This window comes from Balaenoptera borealis (genome assembly GCF_965194805.1).
Source record: "Balaenoptera borealis genome assembly, chromosome: 10".
Lineage (NCBI taxonomy): Eukaryota > Metazoa > Chordata > Mammalia > Artiodactyla > Balaenopteridae > Balaenoptera > Balaenoptera borealis.
In genome coordinates this window covers 6,472,235-6,489,020 of record NC_138874.1, presented here as the reverse complement: position 1 = coordinate 6,489,020, position 16,786 = coordinate 6,472,235, and the positions used below count along the sequence as shown (strand labels likewise).

The 16,786-nt window shown below is 48.3% G+C and overlaps 1 protein-coding gene across 3 annotated transcripts in view; it reads left to right on the top strand.

Moving 5' to 3' along the window:
• Window positions 1-16,644, top strand: part of CHRM3 (cholinergic receptor muscarinic 3) — a 534,793-nt gene extending 518,149 nt beyond the window's left edge. Inside the window, exons 5-7 of one of the 3 annotated variants that reach the window (XR_014249071.1) lie at window positions 6,905-6,964; window positions 12,027-12,086; window positions 13,487-16,644. The gene's annotated coding sequence lies outside the window, so the exon portion shown is untranslated. Of the gene's footprint in view, window positions 1-6,904; window positions 10,571-10,849; window positions 11,191-12,026; window positions 12,087-13,486 lie in introns of those variants that run through there. The other 2 variants (XR_014249072.1, XR_014249073.1) reach the window with 2 other exon arrangements.
• The last annotated feature ends 142 nt before the right edge of the window (window positions 16,645-16,786 follow it).

Genomic DNA, 16,786 nt, shown 5'->3' with positions numbered 1-16,786 from the left:
ACCACCTCCTCTAAAACTGTATTTTTCCTCATATGTCATGCGTGACAAACTTGGCACAGCAGTGAAAACACCACCCCATACTAGGATGCAGGTCAATTTTACTACTTGCCTTTACGGACCTAGGTTATGCTGTCTCTCCTGGTGTTTTCATGCCTCTGTTTTGTAGGAATTCCGCCTCTACCGGGACTCATGCTGTGAGAATAAATATTCCAGCCCTAAGAGGTTGGCTCCAGGGACAGAAGCCCAGGGCTCTTGAGAGCTAGGAATATTCTGTTTTCTTTTTCTGGCTTTAGTGTCACTGCCTGAGAAAGGAGGCTCGTGTTGAGATAATAAAGATGAATAAAGAAAACCAAGTTCCCAAAGTGACTGTGTTCAACATACGTTTGGAACTGCATAATATTTTGTCACCAGGCTCCAAGATGGGCAAGGGTTAGTCTTGTTAACTGGACACACATTACATTCACAGCTTCACACACAGAGATAGACGGCGCACTCGGACATGTGGAAGCGGACACCCAAGCACTTTAGCACAATGTTAGGACTGTGGTCACTCTGGTAGAACCAGGAAGACTCAGCACAGAGTTCAGACCCTACAGTTCTTGGCCTGGGCTGGGAACTCCCCAAATAATCTCCCAGATCCAGGGCGGCTCTGATCTGAGTTGCACAAGGCATTCTATACGAACGGGAAATGGAAAAGGAGGCCATACTCTCAGTTGCAAAGAAGTATTAATAACACTTCCCTCACCCAAATAATCTTAAGCTTAAAAGAGTATCCTCAGAATATAAAGCTTTATTTTTGTTCTTTCTTGAAGTCCAAAATACTTATTCATTCTGCAATTTACATACCAAACCCCAAACTATTTTTATCCTGGATTCTGTGATTTCCTTGATGATAGAAAGCAGGTCTTCCTCACCCTGTGGCTGGCATATTATCTGTCAAACAGTAGACATTCAATAAATGCTGTTGAATGTTTAATAAACTCCTTATAATTAGTATAGCAAATATTTATCAGAATTATGTGCACGTTAATGCCCCACACTTCGACTGTAGCCAGAGGGCATTGAGCTGGGAAAGTAAATTAAGGGGAAAATGGTTCATTGATATGATGGTTTCCTAATAAAATATTACTAAGCAACAAGGAGAAATATTTTAATAGATTTGAAGTAGTAAATATAATTAAGAGGACAGGAACGAAAGAAAATCAACTCTATCCCTAGAATTTGGAAACGTTTTACCAGGTTGGTCAACTCTACTTGATCCTAGTAAGGGAAATATTGAGAGAGCCTGGAGAGTCTATACATATAAGTCTTCTGTTTGTACAGGTGAAGTTCTGTAGTTTGGCTTAAAATATCCTTGCATGTAGTTTTGCTTGGCATGAAGGTTAGGAGAGAATCCATACTGTTCTGCAAGCATTAAACAAAGCCCTCTCTTCATATCCTCTGTTCATTCCTCATGTAACACGTGGATATTTTCAGCCTCCTACGTACAACACTCCAGAGAAATTTCTTTGGGGCTTGTGCTTAGAGCTATGGCAAGGCAACATTTTCAGGAATGCCCCCCCTCCTTTTTCAAACACATGGAAACTGTCTCTAAGTTTGGTGCAGGTTCGAGGAATAATAATTAAAATAGGCTTCAAGTTGGTGAATCAGCACATTGATTTTTCTTGACAGAAAGCTTTCTGGGAAGTATCTATGAAATGTTCAGTGATGCTCACATCCTTCTAATTTATGAGGGTGTAGAAACCACTGTCCAAAGAGATGGCTATATATTTGCTTTGTAAGCAAAAGGCATGTATCATAGCTGCATCTAAAATAGTGTCCCCATCTTTATCAAAGGCACTGAATTTTACTTGTTTTTATTTCCTAGTGTCCAGCACTTCCTCAGTAGTCATTTTAGGTATGTCATATGCCATTTTTATTCCTTCTTCTAAAAATAATTCAATTGTCTGTACTATAAAATGATGCCTGCAACTTTGTGGTGATATTATTCCCTAAGTTTAATAGTGAAATAAGGAAATAAAACTATAAATAAACAAAGAATGTGGTTGGCTTTCTTTTTAATCCGAGGTCTATAATACAGCAACAGCTTTTTTATTGTATAAAAGGGTGGAGTACATGGAAGGGATAATGCTGAAACAGACCTTTATTTGCATTGACTTCTCTGTTTTTTACATGCACTAGAACTTTCTTCAACAATGAACATTGCTGCTGTCATAACTCAAAATAATACTGTGTTTTGGACTATGAGTTAAGCATGTATTAACTATATCTGCACATATAATCCTAATTTTAAGACTGCAAGTGAAGAAAAATATTTCTCTCTAGATATATACTATGGACCTAACACAAATAGATTACTAGTTACTTCTCCAGCAAAGATGGGTTTATTTGGGGTCTGCATCCTGGCAAGCCTCATGCAAGTCCCCAGACAGCAAGGGAAGAACACTTTTACAGGGGACTGCGGGGATGGGGGAGTGGGATTTGGGAGGGCTCTAGTAAACAGAGTCCATGGCTTTTCATGGGCTGAGTCCTTGCCAAGAGAAGAGTTTTTCTTCTTCCTGTTGGGCTCTGCTGTCCTCATAGGACTTGAGAGCTCCCCCTTCTGGTTTTCCAACTCCCTTTGAGGTTTCTGTTTATTAATTTTTTATAATACTTTGAAGTGGGTTTTATTTTCGTCTTTTTAAAAGAAATGCTTATTATCGTCCCTTCCCCCTTTGCTGTTTCCTTTGCTGTGCAGAAGCTTTTTAGTTTGATGTAATCCCACTTGTTAATGTTTGCTTTCATTTCTTTTTTTAAATTTTAAAAAATTTTTATTTATTTATATTTAAAATATTCATTTATTTGGTTGCGGCAGGCGGGCTCCTTAGTTAGTTGTGGCATGTGAACTCTCAGTTGTGGCATGCATGTGGGATCTAGTTCCCTAACCAGGGATCGAACCCGGACCCCCTGCATTGGGAATGCAGAGACTTATCCACTGTGCCACCAGGGAAGTCCCTGCTTTCATTTCTTTTGCTTTTGGTGTCAGATCCAAAAAATCATTGCCAAGACTGATGTTAAGGAACTTACTACCTATTTTTTTTCTAAGAGTTTTATGGTTTCAAGTCTTCTATTCAAGACTCTAACCCATTTTGAATTCATTTTTGTGTACGATGTAAGATAGTGGTCCAGTTTGATTCTTTTGCATGCAGCTGTCCACTTTTCCCAGCAGCATTGACTGCAGAGACTATCCTTTCCCCTGTTGTATATTCTTGGCTTGTTTGTTGTAAATTACTTGACCATAAATGTGTGGGTTTATTTCCGGGCTCGCTATTCTGTTGCACTGATCTATGTGTCTGTTTTTATGCCAATACCATACTGCTTTGATTACTACAGCTTTGTAATAGAATTTGAAAGTAGGGAGTGTGATGCCTACAGCTTTGTTCTTCTTTCTCAAGATTGCTTAGGCTATTCAGGGTCTTTTTTGTTTCTATACAAATTTGAGGATTGTTGTTCCTTTTTTCTATGAAAAATGCATTGGAATTTTGATAGGAATTGTACTGACTCCTGTAGATTCCTTTGGGTAGTATGGAGGTATTAACAATATTAATTCTTCCAATCCATAAGGATGGAATATCTTTCCATTTATTTGTATCTTCTCCAATTTCCATCGCCTATGTGGTATTATGGATATTGTTATTCTGAATCTGCGTGCATAAATTGAGATAAAACAAGTGACTAATTAGATATTCAAATTCAATTAGAGAACCAGAATTGCCAGTCTGTAGGAAAGGAGATATAGATGTAACAGAAGAAGTTGAGTAAAAACTATACAGTTCTCTGTATGAGTTGGATGTATCAATATAAACTCCCAGAGTATTTTACTATATATGTAATTTCTAGCTCTTCCCACAGAAAAGAACTAGAGACAATGATCAAGTCAGTAGCAAGGAGGATTCCTAACATCCCAACTGTAGTCTTTAATAAAGGAAACCAAGCCTTCCAGAAGAAATAGCTGATTCTAGTCTGGGCAGGCAATGTACAAGATGAGCTTGAAACATCTTGCCAAAGTAGATATCAAGGAAGCATTCAGACTACTAGAAAAGACATTTACATACACAAACAGTTGCTATCTAGCAGAAGTGGCACAGCAGGGCAGTGGGAAAATGACATTCTTCTTAATAAGTGGTGCTTAAATATCTACATGGAAAAAAGACTTCTACTTCACCACATACTAAAGTAAATTACAGGTGGATTAAAGACCTAAATTAAAAAGTCAAAGTTAGAAAGCTTTTAGAAGGTAAAAGTTGGAAAGTTTTTAAGAGAATATTTTCATGACCCTGAAGGAGAGAAAAACTTCTTAAACAAGATTCAAAAAGCATTAGCCACAAAGGAGGACAAGACATAATGAAAGTGAAAAGAAAGCCATGATGGAAGAGATCATTCCAAAACATATAACAACACTGAGCAAATACAGAATGTATGAAGAATTTCTGTAAATCAGTAAGAAGAAACTATGCAACTGCAGGAGATAAAAATTCCTTGCGGGCTTCCCTGGTGGCACAGTGGTCGAGAATCCGCCTGCCAATGCAGCGGACACGGGTTCGAGCCCTGGTCTGGGAAGATCCCACATACCGCGGAGCAACTGGGCCCGTGAGCCACAATTACTGAGCCTGCGCGTCTGGAGCCTGTGCTCCACGACAAGAGAGGCCGCGACAGTGAGAGGCCCGCGCACCGCGATGAAGAGTGGCCCCCGCTCGCCACAACTAGAGAAAGCCCTCGCACAGCAACGAAGACCCAACACAGCCATAAAGAAATTAATTAATAAATTAATTAATTAAAAAAAAAATTCCTTGCTATTCCTCACGTTGAAAGGTGGCATCTAATTTCCCCTCCCTTGAATCAGGCTGGCCTTAGTGACTTGCTTGATAAATAGAACACATCTGGGACGTGCAAGACTAGATCAGAAGAAGCCTTGCAGCTCCCACCCGGATGTCTTGCAGTGCTTGCACTGGGGGAAACCAGCTGCTATGTAAGAAGTCTAACAACACTGAGACCGCCATGCTGTGAGGAAGCCCTTCTCCAGAAAGTCCAAACCCCAGCCTTGAATCATCCCAGCTGAGGCCAAGCCCTGCTCATATTGAAGATTCATGAGCAAAGTACATTATTGTTGATATTAAGCCACTAAGTTTTAGGGTGTTTTTTATGCAGCAATAAAGAACTAAAATAGCAACCCAATTAAAAAAAAAAAAAAAGACGAAAGATTTGAACAGTGGTTTCCAGAGGCTTGGGTAGTAGAAATAGGGAGAAGTTGGTAAAAGGGTACAAACATTCAGTTATAAGATGAATAAGGTCTCAGGATCTAATGTATAACATGGTGACTATAGGTGATAGCACTACATTATATAATTAAAGGTTTGCCAAGAAGGTAGAACTTATATGTTCTTACCCAAAGAAAAAAAAGGTAAATATGTGAGGTAATGGATATATTAATTAAAATGAGGAGAATTATTTCACTATGTATACTCATATCAAATATCACACTGTACACTTTATTTTTTTTAATTTTATTTATTTATTTTTAGCTGCATTGGGTCTTTGTTGCTGCACGCGGGCTTTCTCTAGTTGCGGCGAGCGGGGGCTACTCTTTGTTGCGGTGCGCGGGCTTCTCATCGCGGTTGCTTCTGTTGTTGCGGAGCACGGGCTCTAGGTGGGCGGGCTTCAGTAGTTGTGGCACACGGGCTCAGTAGTTGTGGCTCACGGGCTTAGTTGCTCTGCGGCATGTGGGATCTTACCAGACCAGGGCTCGAACCTGTGTCCCCTGCATTGGCAGGCAGATTCTTAATCACTGCATCACCAGGGAAGTCCCCACACTGTACACTTTAAATATCTTACATTTTATTCATCAATTATACCTCAAGAAAGCTGGCAAAAATAAAAATTAACTTAAAAAAAAAATTAAGTTAAATAACAGCCAAGATGGGTCAAAAGTACATTTAGATGGCAAAATTATTTTAAAAATAGCAACAGCAAAGGCAGAATTGTGGGTACATCTAGGGCAGAAGGAAAAGATTCCGATTGGAGAGGAGCACTGGGAAGATTTTTTTACGGTGTTAATAATGTCTTTTTTTTTTTCCCCAGGTGATGGTCACACAGGTACCTACATCATTCATAAAGTAGTATATATGTATTTTAGGTGCTTTTCGGTAAATATATTTCACAAGTTAAAAAAACAAAAAGAGAGAGAGAGGACTTTGACAAGCAGCCCTCCCTCCAGCTGCATCTGTGCACACAGTCTGTTCTCTCGTTTCTGTACATGAGGTGCTCTGGCTCCTGCAAAGTCAAGCTCTCCACCTTAGGACATCGCTCCAGCCACTCTCCCCTGTCCTGGATCAGTATGTTCACCTCTCTATTAGGCCTGGTCACCTCCCTCCTCCCTCCAGCTGCTACCCCATCTCTCCTTCCCTTTAAAACACTGTCAGAGGCTCGTCTAAACTCCCCTCCACTGCTCCTCCAGTTCTCTCTAGAACCCACTCCAATCAGGCTTCACCCCCACCATTCACCCAGCTGCTCGGTCAAGGTCACTGGTTGCCTCCATGGTGCTGAATCCAGGGACCCCCCCCCCCCCAAGTCCTCATCTTGTCCCATCAGCATTTGGTACAGCTGATCATCCCCTTCTCCATGAAACACTCCCTTCACTTGGCTTTCCCGCCCTCCCACTTCCAGGTTTTCCTCTTACCTCCTAGCTTCTCTGGCTCGGTCTACTCCCTACCTCAACCCCAACACACCCACATGTTCTGCTCTTTTCACCTTCACTCTCTGGATGGTCTCATCTAGTTCCAAGGCTTTAAATGCCATCTCTCCATGACTCCCCAACCTTGATTTCCAGCCTAGACCTCCTGTGAATTCTTGTCTCTTTTATACGCAGCATCTAACCAGCAACACCACTAGAGATCATCTATTCAGCTCTAACTGGACATGTCCAAAGGTGAGCTCCTCATCTCCCCCTCCCCAAACGTGCTTCTCCAACAGCCTTCCCCAACCTGACAATTCCAGCCTTTCTGATGGTCAGAAACTTGTGAGTTTCCCTCAAGCCCCACATCCAATCAAACAGTAAATCCTATCTGCTCTAGCTTCAACTTAGAACCAGAATCCAGCCTCTTCTCACCACCAGCGCCCTGGTCTCCTGATATCACAATAGCCCCTAACTGGTCCCATAACTCCTCTCTTGTCCCCTGCCGTCTTTTCTCAGCTGCAGCAGCCAAAAAGATTCAGTTATTGGGTGTCCATCCTGCCACTCCCAGGCCAGGAGCCCTCCTGCCTTCCCCTCCCTTGGAGGAAAAGCACACCTCCCACTACGGTTTCCTCCCAGGCCTCATCCCACTCTGCCCTCCCCACCCATCCCAGCGCCCTGGCCTATTTGAATCCCTTGAACACACCTGTGCACTTGCTGTTTGCTCCACCCAGAATGCTCTTCTCCCAGACAGATATTTCCATCAGAGCAGTGGGAGGGGAGTCTAGACAAGCGTCTGACAGTGTTTGCTTTGAGGAGAAGGAGAGATGGGGTAGTAGCTGGAGAGAGATGGGAGGGTCCAGATCCAAGGGACGTAAACACGTTGACGATCGGTCTCCCCACAATAGACTGTAAACTCCAAGCCGGCAGGCTTTTTGTAGGTTTTCTTCACTGCAGTATTCCCGGGCCTAGAATAGTCCCTAGCACGTTTAATAAAAGAAAAAAGGTGACTTGTACCAGCACATAGGGGAACAGCATTTGCACCCAGGTGTCCCTGACCACTGGTCTTTAGACACCAACCTAAGAAACTGAAAGGGGCGGGGCCTGCGAGGGGCGGGTCAGGATCTGGAAGCCCCGCCCCCGGCTCTGGCTTGCTTTCTCCTTCTCTAACTAAATTCCACCTGGGAAGCCAAGCAGGTGGCAAGGCTCAGAGAGCACTGCGAGGCCTTTTCTCCCCGGGTCGCCAGGTGGCGACAGAGCCCGCTGGGCTCACCTGCCCACCCGTGGCGGAAGCAGTCCCAGGGCTGGCCACCTGAGGTTGCCTAGGGTCCCAGGCTCCTGCCATTTCCTCTGGCAAGTACTGGGGCCCAGCAGGCCATAATGACAACTCCCAGGACCATGGAAAGAGCCCTGAGGGAGGAACGGAGGGCCCCGGGCAGAGCAACCCTACAGCAAAACCTGAAGGAGGAGGCATCCACGTAAAGAGCTCAATGGTATCCAAGCCTGGGGCTTTTGAAGGCTGGGGAGGGGACACCTTTGGAAGAACAGAGGCCAGTGTGGCTGGACTGAGGAGCAGGCCAGGTGGGCTGCTGGCAGGACGAAGGGCTTGAGGTCTGGCTAAGGACTGGGGCTTTTCCACAAAGTGCTGCTGATTTCCTGCTTGTTAGCAGAGCGACAGGAGAAGATCTGTCTTTCAAACATCCCTCTCTTGGATCAGAGGGAGTGAGAAGCAGAAGCAAAGAGCACGAATCAGGGACAGTGTCAGTGGTGGCCTGGACTAAGAGGGAAGGGAGATGCAGAGAGGGGAGAAATGCATTTTGAAGTTGGGATCCAGGGAAGGGGTTGAATTGATTGCATGTGGGGGTGAGGAGGAAAGAGGGAGCAGACAGAGTCCCAAGGTTCTGGTTTGAGCAGGTGGGGAAATGGAGCTACATGGACGTTGGGGGAGGGATGAGAAGAGAGGTCCAGAAGGCAGTTTGGGACCAATGAAAACTTAGACACTTCTGAGGTTAGATCAACTCTGATCTACTTTCCAATGAAGTCACTGGGAGAAACTGCTTACCAGGGGATTTCAAGTGAGGATGAGGGTACTCTTACCCCAGCTGATTAAACATCATCTTGTTCCTGGTAAAGTTGACTCTGTTTATACTGGGGTTGGGCCTGTATAAAATGTTCCAGCCAGCCTCAGTATTGAGGAGAGGCATTTAAGGACAGGAACATAAAGGCAGAAGCAAATGAGACTGTCATGTCTGTGTGCTGATGGCAGCCCTTCATCTGCCAGTCTGTCCCTGGGCCACTGTGAGTCCAGCCAGAGAAGCCGAGCTTGTCAGGCTGTGAGCCCCGTGAAGGCAGCGGTCTCCCTGCGGCCAGCACAGTGGTTACGAGTGTGGACAGTGGAGCCAGACCGCGTGAGTCTGTCATCCCAGCTCCTGCTACCCGTATAGCCTTGTGTCACTGTGTCCTAACCTCCTGGGTCAAGGCTGGAACACTTCTCATCAGATTTGCCTTGGAAATTAGAAACCCTAAGATCTTAGGAAGCTCTTGCCCATCCCTCCCTATGGGGGCGGTTTTCTTCTGGCCTCCCAGAGTAAACACTGGCATCATACACACACACAAACAGTGACAAACACATACATGTGCCCAGTGACATTAAATAAGGGCTACAGAATGGGATCAGAAGACGAACAGACATGGGGGAGGTAATGCAAGAAAGGAAAAAGAGGTTGGATGCAGGACCTACATGTGACACGACTCCCACATTTTTTAGATCTTAACCCAACTATGCCTGAGGACATCCCTAGAAATACATGCTAGAATAATTCCTACTCTGCAGGTGGGGAGACAGGCCTTGAGAGACACAGTGACTTATCCAGAATGAGAACAGGTAAAATGGGGAATTGAGTCTGGAACCCAGGTCTGTCTCCTCAAAGCTGCGCACAGACGGTCCCCGGGAGCGGTGGAGAGGGCTGTGAGGTGTGACTGTGTGAGATATGGGGATGCGTGGAGAAGGGGTGAGCCATCAGCAGCCCAGAGGGCTGTGTGTAGAGGTGTTGTCTGAGGAGGGGATTCAAGTAAGGGGCCCCCAGGAAGTGAAGTCACCTCCTTGGCAACAGAGCCCAACAGAACTCGGAGCCCCGCGAGCCAGGCACACACGTTCTAGCCACAGCCCCACAGCCCGCTCACTTGGCTGGAGACGCTTCGTAGAGACGGATGTTCTCCTGCTGTGTCCTGACTTCCCAGGGCTTCTGCTTCAGGAAACCCCTGAGTGGGAGGTTTCTCAGATGCATTAGACAGTTCAATACTTAACCTGGACGACTCTGGTCCTTTACCAGGAGGTCACCTAAGGAACACAAGGTGGCCTAGAGCAGGCCAGTCCAGGCCCGGCCACGTCTGGGAGCCCTCCCTGGGCAGCCTCACGTCCCCGCATCTCCACGTGGGGGGAAGGGGGACTTGAGGGGAGGTTTCCCCTCTGGGCAGGAACGGGTGGATGGGAACTTGGTCAGCTGGTGGTCCTGTCATGCTCACACTCAAGCACAAGGGTGAGAGAGGATCCCTGAGGTGCCTCTTATCTGTGCCAATGCGGATCCAAGGCCCTCAGGCTGTCATCTTTTTTCCCTCTTTGTTGGAGGTCTGTGCAGAGAGTGGTGTGCGTGTGTCTGGAGTGGAGATGGCTGGTGGGGCTGAGGAGCAGCGCAGGCGGCAGACAGGGCTCTGAGCTTTCTGCCTGGCTGCCGGGCGCTGTGTTCACAGGGCTCCACACAGGAGATCGGACAGGAGCCGGTCCATGGCGCCCCCTGCTCCGTCTCCCTGCGGGAGGGGCGGGAGCCCCCCACCAGCACCAGAGCCCAGGGCAGGCTCAGGGTGAGTGCCAGCGAGGAGGAGACCCCACACCCAGGAGGCCCCAGAGCCGCCCTGCCCCTCCCCTGGGTCCCCTGGCGTCCTGCTCCCAAAGGAATCTGGGCCCCCATCTCCTCTCCCACCCGCCCTCACGGCCCAGGCCCTGCCTTGTCCAGATGCAGAGTCACTATCCACATATACGTGGGAATCTCAGAAAGAGACTTTCATAGGATTCCCTTCATGTGAAGTTAAGTCTGTTTCTGCATTTTTCTACAGATTTTCCTCTTTTAACTCCATCCTCAGGTGTCCATGTTGGCCTGACGATCCTGACGCCTCCCACCCTGGGATCAGCCTCTGTGTTCTCATCCCCAGAATGGGATGTTTCGATAACAATCACAGGGATGATGCAGTTAATACAGGGGGAGCTGTCAATACTGTGCTACAAACTGCCCTGAGATAGTGACACGTGTAACCATCGCCCACCGCCAATTCTACTTGTGAAGCCAGAACCTTTATTCTGCTGAGGGCTCTCCTGTCCCACCTCTTGCCACAAGTCCCTGAGGCTTGGGGATTCGGTCTCAGCTGCAGCCCCAGCCCTCCTGGTGTCCTTGGTGCTGCCTCTGACTCATGTCCCTGCTCTGTTCCACCCCAGGGGGAAAACGTGTCCACAGGGGGCAGGAATGAGACCTGCATGGTGTGGCGCGTCCAGGCAGGCAGGCTGGAGAAGCTGGTGGGAAACCTCGTGCCTGCCTCTCTGGGCGGGGCCCCCTCCGACCTCCCCACATTCCTGGGCACCTACAGGGCTTTCCCTACCACCCAGCAGATGCTGGAGCTTCTCTTCACAAGGTGAGCACTCTGCCCCTTATGGGACATTGGTGCCTCGGCCACCTACTAGCTGTGACATGGCGGAATGTCACTCCACCTCTCTGAGCCTCAGTTGGCCCCTCTGCACACTAGGGTAAAGAGAGGACCAGCCCCCTACGGTGACTGTAGAGACCAGCGGGTCCTTCACGGAAAGTGCTTTCTGGGGACCTGGCCTGTGGAAAGGTCTGCTGGAAGGGCTGTTGTGGTGCTAATTCATCACGTTCCTCCTCCCCGTGAGGAAGCCTCCGCCTCAGTTGTCACTGTGCCTTTGACCTCGGGATGAACGTTTTTCCCATGTGCAAGGTGATGTGTGATTCCATTAGGGGTGCCCTGTCCTGGGTGAGTGAGAGCAGGGATCCCTGAGGGCGAGCACTGGGGCCCCAGGCCGCTCAGATGTGTCTGAAGGGGCTGGTTGGCCTCATTCATTCTTCAAATATAGAGGAAGGCCACTAGGTGCAGGCACTTTTCTAGGAACAACCATCATTTAACGCATCGAGCAGACAGCAGTCCTGCCCTCCAGGGCTTCCATTCTACCATGGTCACACTGTCACACTAGGCATCACATCCAGGTGTGTCCTCAGGACAGTCCATGTGACGCCTTCCTGGCCTCCTCTAGATATGGATGCATCCTCCCTTACTCTGATGAGGACGGTGGACCCCTGCACCAGCTGAAAATGTGAGTGAGCTTTGGTTCAAGAGGGAGGGACTCCCTTCTCCAAAGAATTGCATGGAGATGTGGGGTCTGTAGATGGGCAGGGCTGGCAGAACCCTGGATCCCACTCATTTCATGGTTCGTGCTGAGGGCAGAGGTCCGAGGGCTTCTCCTGGAAAAGAGGAAAGGAGTCCAGGAGAGCTGCGGACGGGGCTGGGGTGCCGTGAGAAGCATCTGGGAGGTCAGAGGTCAGAGTCAGCCCCCAAGAGAGTCCACACCCGTCCCCACTCCATCCCAGCCCTGCCTCCACCCCCCATTCTGGGACCCAGAACACAAGGTGTGGAGAGCATCCGGCTCACTGTCTGGTGGATCCTCTCCAGTGGGTGCTCAGCTGGTGCGCGGGGACCCAATGACACTCAGGGGGCAGCTGTGGGAGATGAGTGTCAGTGGCAGGAGGAGAGCCAGGCAGGGCCCCTAGAGGATGAGGCAGCATGTAGGTGCAGGAGGTCAATCTGAGGCGTTAGGAGGCCCGCAGGAAGCCTGGATGGGAAGATAGAGCCTGTGTGTTCCCTCCTGGGTCAGATATTCATGGAGCATCTACTGTGTTCCCGAGAGGGCAGGACCAGAGCAGACACCCTGCCTGTCCTCACAGTGGTGACATCCAGTGGGGAGGGGCCAGGAGAGGGACAGAGCAGTGTGTCAGGCTTCCCTGAAGAAGTGGAGAGGTGGTCACAGCGTGGATCAAGAGCTGTCCCTTCAGCAGGCTCGTTGCCAGCCCCTCCTCTGTGTCCAGGCCCCCTCTGCCAAGTCTGCCAGGTTAGACGGGACGTGGAGTAGAGCCGGCCTCTGGATGGGCAGGAGCAGAAGACACAGAGGCTCAGGTCCCCGCAGGGCTGTGCTGGGGGCGCAGTGGGGAAGGAAGGCCAGGCCTCTGACTCTGCTGCCCACCTGACTCCCCCCAGGGCCGTGCCCTCCATGCTGTGCACCTGGCTGCACCATTACCCTGAGCATTTCCACCGGCCCCCAGAATTTCCCCGCCTGAAGATGCTCCTGGCTTACATAGAGCTCAGCATGCCTGGCTCAGACCGGGAGCACCGAGCCTGCCTTCTCCTGGCACAGCTGGAGCACCTGGAGCCCCCTGAGGCAGAGGGTGATGGTGAGGGGGACTCAGGGTGGGTGATGGGGGCAAGTGGGGAGGAGAAGGGATGGGGCCACACAGAGCAGAGCCTCCAGAGGCTGGAACTGGGCCAGGAGCAATGAGGAGGCTCAGATCACTGTTCCCCTGGACTGCAGTCTGGGAAGCCTTCCTGGGGGTGGCATCTTGGACTGAGACTTCATTGCTTGGCAGTGAGAAGTTTCCTGTCTTTGGGAGGCACGTGGAAAAGCAGTCCTATTGATGATATTTTCTCTTCTTGGATCTATAGCACCAGCTCCAGAAGAAGCTCTGGAAACTTCTGCAGACCTAGAGCCAGCTACACCTCTACTGCCTGCTACAGCTCCAGAGCCAGAGCAAGTCCATTTTTAATATGTTTTTTTATGACATTTACTAAATTGTTTAATCTAGATATAAAGTTCACTTAAAATAAAATTTAATAGTTTGATTATTTTAAATTGTACATGTAAACAGCAGTAAGTACATTCACAATGTTACATAACCCCCTTCTAACGTCTATTCCAGAACATTTGCATCCTTTTTGTCACTGAATAATATTCCATTCTGGAAACACACCGCATTGGGTTCTCCTTTCATCTGTTGATGGACATTATGAATGTTTTCACCTTTAGGCTCTTGTGAATAGTGGTGCTCTGAATACTTGTGTACCAGCATTTGAATGTCTGTATTCACTTCTTTTGGGTATTGATGTAAGAGTGGAATTTTGGGGTTGACTGAAAACTGTATGCTTGTCCTTTGAAGACCTGCTGAAGTGTTACATACGGTGATTGTACCATTTGACAATCCCCCAGAATTATTTAGGTGTACAATTTCCATGCTTCATTTATGTTGCAATTTCCTCTCTCTCTCTCTCTCTCTCTCTCCCTCTCCCCGCCCCCCCCCCTCCTCTCCACCTGGTCCCTCACCCTGGGGAACAAGCCTATATGTTACGAGTTGCTATCTGAAGAGGTCCCCGTGGCCTGGCACTGAGGGAGACCAGTAGACAGAGGAGCACTTGGGTCCTGACTCAATTGAGTCCACAGCCCCAAACCCCTGGGAGACACTGACAGAGGCCTCTAGCTGAGTCCTGTTCAATTCCTGGCCTACAGATAGTGTGAGATAATGTTTGTTGCTTAAACCACTAAGAGTGGCTAATGTTGTCACACACAGTGGATCACTCACATGGCCATCAAGCACCAGGCCCTGGCCCTGCCCTCCCTACTGTCCCCTACTGTCCTCCCAAGCTCCCACCAGCCACACTGGCCCCCTTCTGACTTCCTCTCTGGCCAAACACATTCAGCTTCTACGTTTCACACACTCGTGCCTTCTTCTAGGCTAATTCTCCCCAGATGTGTGCAGGGCTGGCTCCTTCTCGTCTCACTGCTGGGAACAGACATGTCACCTCAATGCATCCTTTCTAGATCCCCTCACCTAGTGGACCCCAGGACCCCATTGTGGCAGCCTGCTATTTTTCGATGTAGAACTTGCTGTTTTCTTTTGTTTCTGTATTCTTGGTTTTGTCTATTTTCCCTTCCAGACTGTGAGCTGCTAGAGGGCAGGGACCCTGGTGGTTCTTTTCATCATGGCCCCCATTTGAGGTCTCAGGGCACAGCTGGTGAATGAATAGATAAGAGGCTCCACCCCACCACTGACAAGCTCAGATGTTAGAGATGGATGCTAATAAGAGGAGGTACAGGCCAGGTGAGGGGCAGGGGAACATTCAGGAGTCCAGGGGACACTCTCCTGGCCCCTGTTGCTCCAGTAGAGCACACTGGACACATCATTCCCCCTGATGGGAACCACTCATTACTACACACCAAGCAGGGAAACCACAGCACAAAACATAACTTTGTTTCAGAGACTTCAGGGCATCAACTTTCCTTGGGCCCCAGGGGGGCAATGTGACAGGATCAGTAGGAACCAGGGGCTTTGAGAGTGACCTTGGAAGCTTCCCTCAACCTTCTCTTGTCCACATTGGCCCTGGGGTGTCCAGTTCCCTTACAAGGACTCCTCAACACAGCCAGTGCAATGGATCTGGCCCCGATTCCAAATGAGGCCCCTGATGGTCCAACACGGTGGTCTTTGCTTCAGTCCGAGGAAGAATGATCCAGGTTTCCGTCATTGTCTTCTTTAACATTTGTCACCACCTCAGTGTCCACCCTTCCCCTGACCCCATGTCCTTATTGTCCCTTTCTCTGATGTTAGTGTGAGTGACAGTGTACACTTGTGTGGACTTCCAGAGAAATCTACTCCACATGGGTGGGGGTGTACTGGGGTCCTAGGAGCTCTAATTCCAAAGCAAGCCCTGTGGGAGGGGGCAGCCCTAGCCTAGGAGGTCCAAACTCTCCCTTCTTCTCAAGACTCTGCCCTTGCCCAGTGCCCTGGGTTTTCCCTGCCCCTCTCTGGACCTCAGTTTTCCAATTGTACAATGATGGGTTAAACAAAGAGCTTCCAAACCCTGCACACAGTCTACCCAGCCTTCCACATCCCTGGATATGGTATGTCTGGGAGACATGAGCACCCTCAGGCCTCCCTCACAGGTTTTAGGCACCCCAGTGGCTCTGTGGGCCCTTCTTCCCTGCACCTAGGAAGGGGTTTCAGCCTCAACTAACCTTGTGCACTGAGGGACAAGGGACATTTCCCCAAGAACTGATGAGGCCTTTTAAGTGATAGAAGATGATGTGGATGTGGACCAGGCCAAAGAATGGGATCTTCAGAATATATGGGCCATCTTCACCCCTGCATCTTCCATGGTACATACGAGGAGGTTTCTCTGAGATGGGAACTGTGGTGTCAAAGTTCACACAGTGTTTCAGTGCAAAACCAATAGTTACCTCAATATTAGATTTCCATAATATGGCAGAAAACCCGAACAATACAGGTTCAGACAAGAGGGAGACTTTTTCCTCTCTCATGTGAAAAGATTTATGAACTTGGACAGTCCTTCCTGACCCTCAACTGCACAGCACTGTAGTCAGCCATCATTTGTCTTTCTGTCCCATCATCTTTTAGCTAGTGTCAATCCTGAAGTCTGTCTCCTGGCCCAAAATGGCTGCTGGAGCACCAGCCTAGGCCAGACATCATATCTTCATTTTTGAGGCAGGAGGGAGCAAAGATGAAGGACCAAAGGGTCCACAGAGCTATCTCTGCCTATCTGAGCGATCCCGTAAGTTCCACATAATCGTTCTGTTCACGTGTGATTTCCTTAAAGTTTGCCTGACCACTCTGTGCTGCAAGAGAGGTTAGGAATTAGAGCATTAAAATTGGTGAACTACTGGGGCTTCCCTGGCAGTCCAGTGGTTAAGACTTTGCCTTCCAATGCAGAGGGTGTGAGTTCGATCCCCGGTTGGGGAGCTAAGATCCCAAATGCCTTGCAGCCAGAAAACCAAAACATAAAACAGAAGCAATATTGTAACGAATTCAATAAAGACTATTTTTTTTTTTTAGAAAGTTCTTAGATTTTTTTTTTTTTAATTTTTAATTTATTTATTTATTTTATTTTTGGCTGTGTTGGGTCTTCGTTTCTGTGTGAGGGCTTTCTCCAGTTGCGGCGAGCGGGGGCCACTCTTCA